We start from the raw sequence: 12,648 nt of genomic DNA, 5'->3' as shown, positions 1-12,648 counted from the left end.
CTGAAATGTATAGGCTACAAATTGCAAGACAGATCACTCTGGAGTCAATGTTAACATAATGTGTACTTTATCCCATTAAACACCAAAAATGTGTTTCAAGTCTCATCTTAGGCAGGTCTCATGGCGAAAAAGAAAGGAAATTCTTGCCTACTTCACCCACCTATATTTTATTTTATTTTGCAAAAAAAGAGTGTGTAGTTCCAGTAGTTAGCAACACCACTACATGGTAAAAAGATATTAACTAGTCAAAACACTACCAAGATTTGATTTTATTCAACTACCACCAAGCTACAGCAAAATGTAATTAAACTAGGTCTACTAGTTGAACTACATGTAGTTAACTAATCCCAATCACTGCTATTTGGGCAGCATGCTCATGATTGTGGCGCATACATCCTGAAGCATGGTGCTACTGCTATTAGGGATCCTTGGGACGTCCACAGCAAATAGGTATATTAAGTAATGTTGCTGCGATACGCCTAGAAGACCACTAGATGGCACTATAGAACGTCGCAAATATACACCGACCAAGGGAGAAAGAGGAAGACGCCATTTTTTTCATAACAATGACAGCAGAGATGAGTTTAACGAAACGGAGAGTACCGAGAAAGCGAGAGAGAAGGGAGGAGGAGAGAAAGGGAAGGAAGAAGGAGGAGAATGAGTAGACTAGGCCGAATGACAGTCCGGCTTGCATCACAGGTACGAACGCCTCCGATTGGTTGAAGCACGGTTCTGAAGGAGGAGACAGAGGAAGGACTTCAAGGGTCTGAGCATGCGCTATTGTGTCTCCAGTCAAGTCCGTACATATGTAAGACAAAATCCTTCTGTAGCTATAGACATTGCTGTCTGACATCCACTGTCGTGGTAGAATACAAGATCAGGTATTTTCTACTAAGAACTGGACCTACACATCTAGAGCTCCTTTCGGTTTTATTTTAAGGTTATTTTCGGGTTTAGCTTTAGCCTATCCAACCCTACCGGACACGGGGACTCTAACCCTGACGGGAATCGAGTCCTGTCGGTTCTCCTTCCCCAAGGCAGGTGAGTCTTTACCCGGGGAACCGGCTGTTTGCTGCTCACTAGGTTATTAAACCGTATTTGCATCGTTCTCGTGATTAGGTATAAGACGCGTTAGCTAGTGTGGCACAGGATTTCCCAAACTCGGTCCGGCCCCCCCTCGGGTGCACGTTTTGGTTTTTGGCATAGCACTACACAGCTGATTCAAATAACCAACTTATCAAGCGTTGATTATTTGAAACAGCTGTGTAGTACTAGGGCAAAACCCAAAATGTGCCCCAGGACCGAGTTTGGGAAACCCTGGCGTAGTATACAAAAGGAGACCATCCGAGAATGGACCAATAGCAAACGCGTAAGGATCATGTCTATAGCGATGCATGCGCCTAATCAGACGGCCTCATCATTTAATGATAAGAGATACGCAGTGGAAAAGTAGGACGCCTTGCTTTCTATTTATTAGCCTGGACTCTATTTGACCTAGATAGTTTGTCTATGTATTGATATGTTGGCTACTTGTGCCATTTTTTTTATTGATGTAGTTCTGTTCTTGAGCTGTTGTCTATTAATGTTCTGTGTTATGTCATGTTTTGTGTGGACCCCAGGAAGAGTAGCTGCAGCTTGCGCAACAGCTAATGGGGATCCTAATAAAATACATATGACCTCTCCCCCTTTCCTTCATCATATAACAAGTGTGTGAAGCAGTGGAGGCTCAACTGATTAAAACGCACTGTTTTGCAATGGTATACAGTGGCCTCAACAGCACCCTCTATGGGCAAAGGGGGATACCTAGTCAGTTGCACAACTGAATGCATTCAACTGAAGTGTGTCTTCCGCATTTAACCCAACACCTCTAAATCAGAGAAGTGCAGGGGGACTGCCTTAATCGATGTCCGTGAAGCAGTTGTTGTTGGGGGTTAACTGCCTTGCTCAAGGGCAGAATTTTTCCTCCTTGCCAGCTCTGGGATTTGAATCAGCGCTCTTAACGGCTTGGCTACCTGCCGGAATGGGAGTGGTTCCCATACTGGGAAGGGAAACTTTAAGGATCTCAGTCCGGCTTTCAACTTACTCCTGAAAGTTGTAATAGTTGAATGTACAAGGTGCAATTTCGTTAATTGGGTAGTGCATCAGCAGTTTTCCTCTTGTCATTGCAGATCTTAGAGCTAAATGTCCAGATCAACAAGCCCATGTCAGCAAAAACAATTTGGCTAGGTTTTTCGCCCATTGGTTTTGTTGTAATGTTTGTCATTCAAATATCACATGAACACACAAGACATGGCAAAATTTGTAGAATAGCAGGAAATTTGCTTTAAAATGGCACAACAAAAAGTATCCATCCCATGCAGTGGTGATTTTTAGCATGTAAATCTTGGTGGGGGCAAACTGAATATATATATTTTTGATGAATGCAAGCAAAGGTACAACACAAAACAATATATTAATTGCACAATAACGGTGGCAAACGGTACCCACAAACTGTTAAGGCCTACATCATGCGTTCCCAACAGCAGAGCTTTCTTTTCAGCACCATGTGGTGAATCCTTACCACTGCTACACCTAGCTATCAGCGGAGCCTTGTCTGGCAGCGAAACAGTTAATTTAGCCTCATTTACTGCCTTTAAAAAAAACATGGCTGACTTGCTTAAACATATTTTTACTGACAATTAAGATGTACAAACTATGGCATAAGGGGACGACAAGCGCATAAGAGGCCATCCGTAATTTGGATTAGACTAGTGATGTACCGATATGACATTTATGACCGATATCCAATATTTTCCTTGCCAAAAAAAACGATACTGATATTTAAAATTTTTGCGGCATTTTAAGCATTCTAGTACAGTTAAATAGTTAACAAATGTGCAAATTCCGAACACACAACATTCTATAATAGAACTGTGTTATTTGACGTGTCAAATTAAAAGCTTATTTAACGCGTAAAATAGTGTTTGACATGTATCTTTTTTGACATGCAAAGACCCAAATGGCGTTCCATAGTATGTCGTGAAGCTAATAACAGTGATGCTATTACTGTGTAACTACGGTAGGGCAACTTGTGTACCGGTGCTCGACCAGTTGGCGAAAGCAAACATCACCCACGACAGAGAACGGTTGATTGTCAAGGGCAATGAATTCCATTATGTTGCCGTTTATTATTATTATATTGTGCATCCCTAATTAGGACATTAATGAGCGAGCTAGGACGGATGTAGTCAACTATTTGTTCAGCACTTTTGAAATGTACAGCGACAGAATTCAGAACATGAGGTTAGTATTCTCCCTGTACACCAAGTCAGAACTGTAGGATAAATAAAGGGGCCATGTAAGCAGACAATGAAAGCTCTTACAATATTTGATGACTACATTTCTCTGAAAGAGAGCTATAGGCTACATGTGCACCACCAAGTCAGAACAGTAGGCTAAATTATGAGGTAGAACGGGACCAAATTATTGGGTGAGGCACATGGGCTACTAATACTTTCTTAGCTACAGTATACATTAGAGGTCGACCGATTATGATTTTCAACGCCGATATCGATTTATTGGAGGACCAAAAAAGCCGATACCAATTAATCGGATGATATTTTGTTGACATTTTTTACATTTGTAATAATGACAATTACAACAATACTGAATGAACACTTATTTTAACTTAATAAAATACATCAATAAAATCAATTTAGCCTCAAATAAATAATGAAACATGTTCAATTTGGTTTAAATAATGCAAAAACAAAGTGTTGGAGAAGAAAGTAAAAGTGCAATATGTGCCATGTAAGAAAGCTAACATTTAAGTGCCTTGCTCAGAACATGAGAACATATGAAAGCTGGTGGTTCCTTTTAACATGAGTCTTCAATATTCCCAGGTAAGACGTTTTAGGTTGTAGTTATTATAGGGCTATGTCTCTCTATACGATTTGTATTTCATATACCTTTGACTATTGGATGTTCTTATAGGCACTTTAGTATTGCCAGTGTAACAGTATAGCTTCCGTCCCTCTCCTGGGCTCGAACCAGGAACACATCGACAACAGCCACCCTCGAAGCAGCGTTACCCATGCAGAGCAAGGGGAACAACTACTCCAAGTCTCAGAGCGAGTGACATTTGAAATGCTATTAGCACGCACCCCGCTAACTAGCTAGCCATTTCACATGGGTTACACCAGCCTAATCTCGGGAGTTGATAGGCTTGAAGTCATAAACAGCACAATGCTTGAAGCATTAGCATGTGACTAGCATGTGACTAGCATGCCGACCGAACACTGCCGGTGAATTTACTAAATTACTCCCGATAAACGTTCACAAAAAACATAACAATTATTTTAAGAATTATAGATACAGAACTCCTCTATGCACTCGATATGTCCGATTTTAAAATAGCTTTTCGGTGAAAGCACATTTTGCAATATTCTCAGTAGATAGCCCGGCATCACAGGGCTAGCTATTTAGACACCCAGCAAGTTTAGCACTCAACAAAGTCAGATTTACTATAAGAAAAATGTTATTACCTTTGCTGTTCTTCATCAGAATGCACTCCCAGGACTTCTACTTCAATAACAAATGTTGGTTTGGTCCCAAATAATCCATTGTTATATCCAAATAGCGGCGTTTTGTTCGTGCGTTCAAGACACTATCCGAAGGGGTAAATAAGGGTTACGAGCATGGCGCATTTCGTGACAAAAAAATTCTAAATATTCCATTACCGTACTTCGAAGCATGTCAACCGCTGTTTAAAATACATTTTTATGCCATTTTTCTCGTAAAAAAAGCGATAATATTCCGCCCGGGAAATCGTTTTTTATTACAAAGGGAGTGAAAGTAAAAGCATGCTATCCCCTCATGCAGGAGCGTCAGTCTAATGGCCCTTTGATAGAGCACTTGCCAAACGCGCTAATGTGTTTCAGCCTGGGGATGGAATTACATCGTTCAGCTTTTTCCCGCCTTCTGAGAGCCCATGGGAGCCGTAGGAAGTGTCACGTCATGCCAGAGATCCCCTGTATTTGTTAGAGATGATCAAGGAGGGCAAGAAATTGTCAGACAGGCCACCTCCTGTAAGGAATCTTCTCAGGTTTTGGCATGCCAAATGAGTTCTGTTATACTCACAGACACCATTCAAACAGTTTTAGAAACTTTAGGGTGTTTTCTATCCAAAGCCAATAATTATATGCATATTCTAGTTACTGGGCAGGAGTAGTAACCAGATTAAATCGGGTACGTTTTTTATCCGGCCGTGCAAATACTGCCCCCTAGCCCCAACAGGTTAACTGACTTGCCTAGTTAAATAAATAAAAAAGAATTGGCAAATCGGTGTCCAAAAATACCGATTTTTGTTATGAAAACTTGAAATCGGCCCTAATTAATCGGCCATTCCAATTAATCGGTCGACCTCTAGTATACATATCTCCCTGGCATATTACATAATTTATGCAGCAGCATGCAATACATTTTTGGACTCACCTTGTTGTGCCGTGCTCACTTGAACAGGACGGTGGAGCAGCGGTCCTTCTTGTGAGCTCTAGAAAGAGGCCCGAAATCCTCGCGGATGACCACTAAAAGTTTATTTCCATATTTTCCCAGTCAGAGCTAGTTTTATCTGCTTTCCCAGTTGTCTTGAACTCACTGAAGTCTGAGATTTCAGTTTCCAACGCATCAGAAGTCATGCTGGATTGACAGCATGGCCAATGTATTCAAATTTTTCTGGCCCATGCTGTTACCCCCATTTTCATGATATCCAATTGGCAGTTACGATCTTGTCTCATCGCTGCAACTCCCCTATGGACTCGGTAAAGGTTGAGAGCCAAGCCGCACTGCTTCTTGACACACTGCTCGCTTAACCCGGAAGCCAGCCGCACCAATGTGTCGGAGGAAACGCTGACGATCGAAGCCCGCTTACATGCGCCCGGCCCACCACAAGGAGTCGCTAGAGCACGATGAGACGAGGACATTCCGGCCGGCCAAACCCTCCCCTAACCCGGACCACGCTGGGCCAATTGTGGCCCCACCTGATGGGTCTCCCGGTCACAGCCGGCTGTGACACAGCCTGTGATCGAACCCGGGGCTGCAGTGGTGCCTTAGCACTTAATGTTGAATTTGCAATTTCCAACTTGTTGTGTAATGTTTATGGACGATGAGCACCGATACGTTTTATCTTCAAATGACAAGGATGGAAAAGGATTTGCCAGTAGATTGCCGACTTAATGCGTGATGATGACTGCTTGTCTAGTTTGCTAGCTAAGATTTTGAAAGTAAGATGTTGACATGATCAATCAAAGCTACGATAGATATAACGTGATTTGATGTCATTTTATCTGTGGCCATGACCTTGAGCCTTCTTGGATGGGCATTTCTAATGTAAGTCTATGGCAGCTTGAATTTTCGAGCTCTACCCATAGATTTTGCGGTGACTTAGTGTCCCCATGAGTGACAGAACATTGAGCCAATCACAGTGCAACTAGAGAACATTACCAACCCCTATGCTCCGTATTTTCCACTGGCTGCCTCACCACAGAAAGCACTGAGCTAGGCTGAAACATTTTGGAGCCTTTACTTGGCTCATTGCACTCTAGCTGAACAGTGTTTCCTCTGACACATTGGTGCGGCTGGCTTCCGGGTTAAGTGGGTGGCTGTTAAGAAGCGCTGTTTGGTGGGTCATGTTTCGGAGGATGCATGACTCAACCTTTGCTGCCCGTTGGGGAGTTGCAGCGATGAGACAAGATCGAAATTGGAGAGAAAAAGGGGGTAAAATACAACAATTAAAATGAATTAATACAACTTTATTGATATTTTTAAGCGAAATGGTCTTTTGATCAGCCTCATTGATTTTTTTTTATTTTTAAGAAAATTTAATTTGTACATTTCTTTATGTGCAGTGGTTATATGCATTTTGGATCTGTCGTCCCAGAGTCTGTTTTTGAACCGTAAATATATATATTTTTTTATTGTCCCGGGGATGACTTGATGCCCCCTTTTATTTTGAGCCCAGGAGGGAATTATTTTATAAAGGCATATAAAATATTTATTTGGTTGTAATTGTAATGTTGGAGTATTTTATTGGCGACCAAGGCTGCGTTTACACAGGCAGCCGAATTCTAATATTTATTTCACTAATTGTTCTTTTGACCAATCAGATGTCAAAAGATCTGATGTGATTGTACAAAATACCAATTACTGGAAAAAATATTTGAATTGGGCTGCCTGTGTAAACGCAAACCAAGGGTAGCCAGTCACCAAGGGTGGCCAACCATTAACTGGCTACCCAGACTCCAATTGACTTGGCTTTTGGACAAGTAAAATATCTGTCCAATTGGCTAAAAAAAAAGTTGCTGTCAAGCCCTGGATTTCAGCAAACAAAGGCATGCAACAACAGAGGGCAAACATAGTTACATGGTAAGGGTTTAAGATGTTTAATTTTTTTGTATCGACACATAGTGACTTAAATTCCTTCAAGGTTCATAAAAAAAAACTGTACTCTGCGCTCAACTCCATGGAGGAGTTGAGTTACTTGACTATAAGCAGGTAGGACTATTAATCTATCCATCAGTCACGATATAGGGATCGCATCTGATCTTAAGGACAAGCTTTATTACTCCCTGTATGGTTGTCCTGGAAACAGAACTTGAAGGAGCAGGTTTGTATGTGTGCATGCGTCTGTGAGCCCACAAGAGGAAGGAATATTTTTGGAGGGTCCTCAGCAGTAATGTTCATAGCCTATAATCTCTGGTGCGTTCTACACAATGACAGGATGCAGCAAAACCCTTGGTTTGTAGCCTAGCCTAATTTGTGTAGCCTAACCTATGTGATTTATCTAGCCTTCATTACTTTCATAATTTACAGTCTTTTTTTTATTTATTTTTTTTACAGAGAAGCGTGAATGTCAGCGATCATGTACCAAGTCGTGTTTTATGCATTATCTACAGTACATTGGGAAATTATTCAGACCCCTTCACTTTTTTTTTAACCAAGGTAAGTTGCTAGCTAGCATTAAACTTATCCTATAAAAAAAACAATCAATCTTCATATAATCACTAGTTAACTACACATGGTTGACGATATTACTAGGTTAACTAGCTTGTCCTGCGTTGCATATAATCAATGCGGTGCCTGTTAATTTATCATCGAATCACAGCCTACTTCAACTTTGCCAAATGGGGTGAAGATTTAACAAAAGCGCTATTGCGAAAAAAGCACATTCGTTGCACAAATGTACCTAACCATAAACATCAATGCCTTTCCTAAAATAAATACACGGAAGTATATTTTTTTTAAACCTGCATATTTAGTTAACATTGCCTGCTAACATGCATTTATTTTAACCTGTCTGGGAACGTGGGACGCTTGCGTCCCACCCTAGTCAACAGCCAGTGGAATCGCGTCGCGCGAAATACAAAACCTCATAAATGCTATAACTTCAATTTCTCAAACATATGACTATTTTATAGATACACCTCTCCTGAATCGAACCACGTTGTCCGATTTCAAAAAGGCTTTACAGCAAAAGCAAAACATTAGATTATGTTAGGAGAGTACCCTGCCAAAAAAAATCACACTGCCATTTTCAAAGCAACTAGATGCATCACAAATACCCAAAACACAACTAAATGCAGCACTAACCTATGACAATCTTCATCAGATGACACTCCTAGGACATCATGTTACACAATATATGCATTTTTTGTTCTATAAAGTTCATATTTATATATAAAAACTGCATTTTACATCGGCGCGTGACGTTCAGAAAATATCTTCCCTCAAATGCTCCCGGTGAATCAGCGCTACAATTTACAAAATTACTATTCGAAAACATTGTTAAAATGTAATATTGTCATTCAAAGAATTATAGATTAACATCTCGTGAATGCAACCGCATTACCAGATTTAAAAATAACTTTACTTGGAAATCACACTTTGCAATAAACGACGTGGTATGCTCAGAAAAATAGGCTAGGCGATACATGTTAGCGCCATCTTGGAACCATCTAAAATCAAATATACTATTGTAAATATTCACTTACCTTTGATTATCTTCATCAGAAGGCACTTCCAGGAATCCCAGGTCCACAACAAATGTAGTTTTGTTCGAAAAAGTTAATAATTTATGTCCCAATAGTTCCTTCTTGTTAGTGCGTTCCGAAGGCTACTCATAATGTACTGTAGCGCGCGGGACTTGTCGTCACGAATGTGCAAAAAATATATATTTACGTTCGTTCAAACGTTGTATAACATAAATCTTTAGGGCCTTTTTCAACCAGAGCTTCAATAATATTCAAGGCGGACGATTGCATTGTCTTACTAAACGTTTTGGAACAAAAGGGTTCCCATGGGCACCCGCGTCATAGTAGTAATGGCCCTCCCCCTGTGACCAACTTCCCAAGCCTCTCTTTGGGTCAGTTTCTACCATAGAAGACTCAAACCACTTTTGTAAAGACTGTTGACATCTAGTGGAAGCCTTAGGAAGTGCTCAATGATTAATAAGTCCCTGTGTGTTTCAATGGCAAAGGCTTGAAGTGATTCCACACATCAGATTTCCACTTCTTGTTAGGATTTGTCTCAGGGTTTTGACTGCCATATGAGTTCTGTTATACTCACAGACGCCATTCAAACAGTTTTAGAAACTTTAGAGTGTTTTCTATCCAAATCTACTAATTATATGCATATTCTAGTTACTGGGCAGGAGTAGTAACCAGATTAAATCGGGTACATTTTTTATCCGGCCGTGCAAATACTGCCCCCTATCCCCAACAGGTTAACTAGGGAAATTGTGTCACTTCTTTTGCGTTCAGAGCAAGCAGAGTCAGTGTATATGCAACAGTTTGGGCCGCCTGGCTCGTAGCGAACTGTGTTTCTTCCTAACAAAGACCATAATTAATTTTACATAATTATGACATAACATTGAAGGTTGTGCAATGTAACAGCAATATTTAGACTTAGGGTTGCCACCCATTCGACAAAATTTGGTATGGTTCCGTATTTCACTGAAAGAATAAACGTTTTGTTTTCAAAATGATAGTTTCCGGATTTGACCATATTAATGACCTAAGGCTTGTATTTCTGTGTGTTTATTATAATTAAGTCTATAATTTCATAGAGCAGTCTGACTGAGTGGTTGTAGGCAGCAGCAGGCTCGTAAGCATTCATTCAAATAGCACTTTACTGCGTTTGCGAGCAGCTCTTAGCAATGCTTGAAGCACAGCGCTGTTTATGACTTCAAGCCTATCAACTCCTGAGATTAGGCTGGCATACTAAAGTGCCTATAAGAACATCCAATAGTTAAAGGTATATGAAATACAAATGGTATAGAGAGAAATAGTCGACGCGTCATAATTCCTATAACTACAACCTAAAACTTCTTAACTGGGAATATTGAACCACCAGCTTATGTTCTATGTTCAATATGTTCTGAGCAAGGAACTTAAACATTAGCTTTTTTACATGGCACATATTGCACTTTTACTTTCTTCTCCAACACTGTTTTTGCATTATTTAAACCAAATTGAACATGTTTCATTATTTATTTGAGACTAAATAGATTTTATGTATTACATTAACTTAAAACAAAAGGGTTAATTGTTCATTCAGTATTGTTGTAACTGTCATTATTACAAAAATATATATGTATAATTACAGTGCTGTGAAAAAGTATTTGCCCCCTTCCTGATTTCTTATTTTTTTGCACATTTTTCACACTTAAATGTTTCAGATCATCAAACAAATGTAAATATTACACAAAGATAACCCAAGTAAACACAAAATGTAGTTTAAGTGATTTTATTTATTAAGGGAAAAAAGCTATCTGAACCTTCATGGCCCTATGTGATAAAGTAATTGCCCCCTAAACCTAATAACTGGTTGTGCCACCCTCAGCAGCAACAACTGCAATCAAGCGTTTGCGATAACTGGCAATGAGTCTTTCACATCGCTGTGGAGGAATTTTGGCCCACTCTTTGCAGAATTGTTTTAATTCAGCCACATTGGAGGGTTTTTGAGCATGAACCGCCTTTTTAAGGTCACGCCACAGCATCTCAATCGGATTCAAGTCCGGACTTTGACTAGGCCACTCCAAAACCTTTTTTTTTTAAGCCATTCAGAGGTGGACTTGCTGGTATGTTATGGATCATTGTCCTGCTGCAGAACCCAAGTGCGCTTCAGTTTGAGGTCACGAACTGATGGCCGGACATTCTCCGTCAGGATTTTTTGGTAGAGAGCGGAATTCATGGTTCCATCAATCACAGCACGTCGTCCAGGTCCTGAAGCAGCAAAGCAGCCCCAGACCGTCACACTACCACCACCATATTTGACTGTTGGTATGATGTTCTTTTTCTGAATGCTGTGTTACTTTTACGCCAGATGTAACAGGACGCACACCTTCCAAAAAGTTCAACTTTTGTCTCATCAAGATGTTTTTTGCCAAAAGTGAGACGAGACTTTATGTTCTTTTTGGTCAGCAGTGGTTTTTGCCTTGGAACTCTGCCATGGATGCCATTTTTGCCCAGTCTCTTTCTTATGGTTGAGTCATGAACACTGACCTTAACTAAGGCAAATGAGGCCTGCAGTTCTTTAGATGTTGTTGTGGGTTCTTTTGTGACCTCTTGGATGAGTCGTCGCTGCGCTCTTGGCGTAATTTTGGTAGGCCGGCCTGGGAAGGTTCACCACTGTTCGAAATTTTCTCCATTTGTGGATAATGGCTCTCACCATGGTTCGCTGGAGTCCCAAAGCTTTAGAAATGGCTTTATAACCCTTTCCAGACCAATAGATGTCAATTACTTTGTTTCTCATCTGTTCCTGAATTTCTTTGGATCGCGGCATGATGTCTTGCTTTTTGAGATCTTTTGGCCTACTTCACTTTGTCAGACAGGTTCTATTTTAAGTGATTTCTTGATTCAACAGGTCTGGCAGTAATCAGGCCTGGGTGTGGCTAGTGAAATTGAACTCAGCTTTCCAAAAAAATGTGATTAACCACAGTAAATTCATGATTTAACAAGGGGGGCAATTACTTTGTCACATAGGGCCATGAAGGTTCGGATAGCTTTTTTTCCCTTAACCCAAGTAAACACAAAATGCAGTAATCTTTGTGTAATATTAAAATTAGTTTGATCTGAAACATTTTAAGTGTGACAAATGTTCGAAAAAAATAAGAAATCAGGAAGGGGGCAAATACTTTATCACAGCACTATATATATAAAAATCGGCCGTTTTTATTATTTTGTTTGTAAATTTTTACATTTTTATTTAAAAAAAATATTGAAATATATATATATATATATATATATTTTTTAATTGGTATTGGCTTTTTTTGGTACTCCAATAATCGGTACCGGCGTTAAAAAATCATAATCGGTCGACCTTTAGTCTAGTCTATACAAGGTCCCACAGTAGCAAAAACCAAGCCATGAGGTCGAAGGAATTGTCTGTAGAGCTCCGAGACAGGATTGTGCAGCATTGAAGGTCACCAAGAACAGTGATTTCCATCATTCTTAAATGGAAGAAGTTTGGAATCCCCAAGACTCTTCCTAGAGCTGGCTGCCCGGCCAAACTGAGCAAGGGGGAGAAGGGAAGTGACCAGGAATCCGATGGTCACTCTGACCGAGTTACAGAGTTCCTCTGTGGAGATGGTTGTTCTTCTGGAAGGTTCTCCCA

The 12,648-nt window shown here is 40.3% G+C and overlaps 1 protein-coding gene across 3 annotated transcripts in view; it reads left to right on the top strand.

The window, feature by feature from the left end:
- The first annotated feature begins 756 nt into the window (after positions 1-756).
- LOC106580443 (solute carrier family 23 member 2) overlaps positions 757-12,648 on the top strand; it is a 74,141-nt gene continuing 62,249 nt past the window's right edge. Inside the window, exon 1 of one of the 3 annotated variants that reach the window (XM_014161512.3) lies at positions 757-1,041. The gene's annotated coding sequence lies outside the window, so the exon portion shown is untranslated. The remainder of the gene's footprint in view (positions 1,042-12,648) is intronic. The other 2 variants (XM_045703224.2, XM_014161514.3) reach the window with 2 other exon arrangements.

Source organism: Salmo salar, chromosome 20, assembly GCF_965601325.2.
Source record: "Salmo salar chromosome 20, fSalSal1, whole genome shotgun sequence".
NCBI classification, from domain to species: Eukaryota; Metazoa; Chordata; class Actinopteri; order Salmoniformes; family Salmonidae; genus Salmo; species Salmo salar.
The sequence above is the reverse complement of the archived record's forward strand: the minus strand, read 5'-3'. Positions and strand labels throughout refer to the sequence as shown.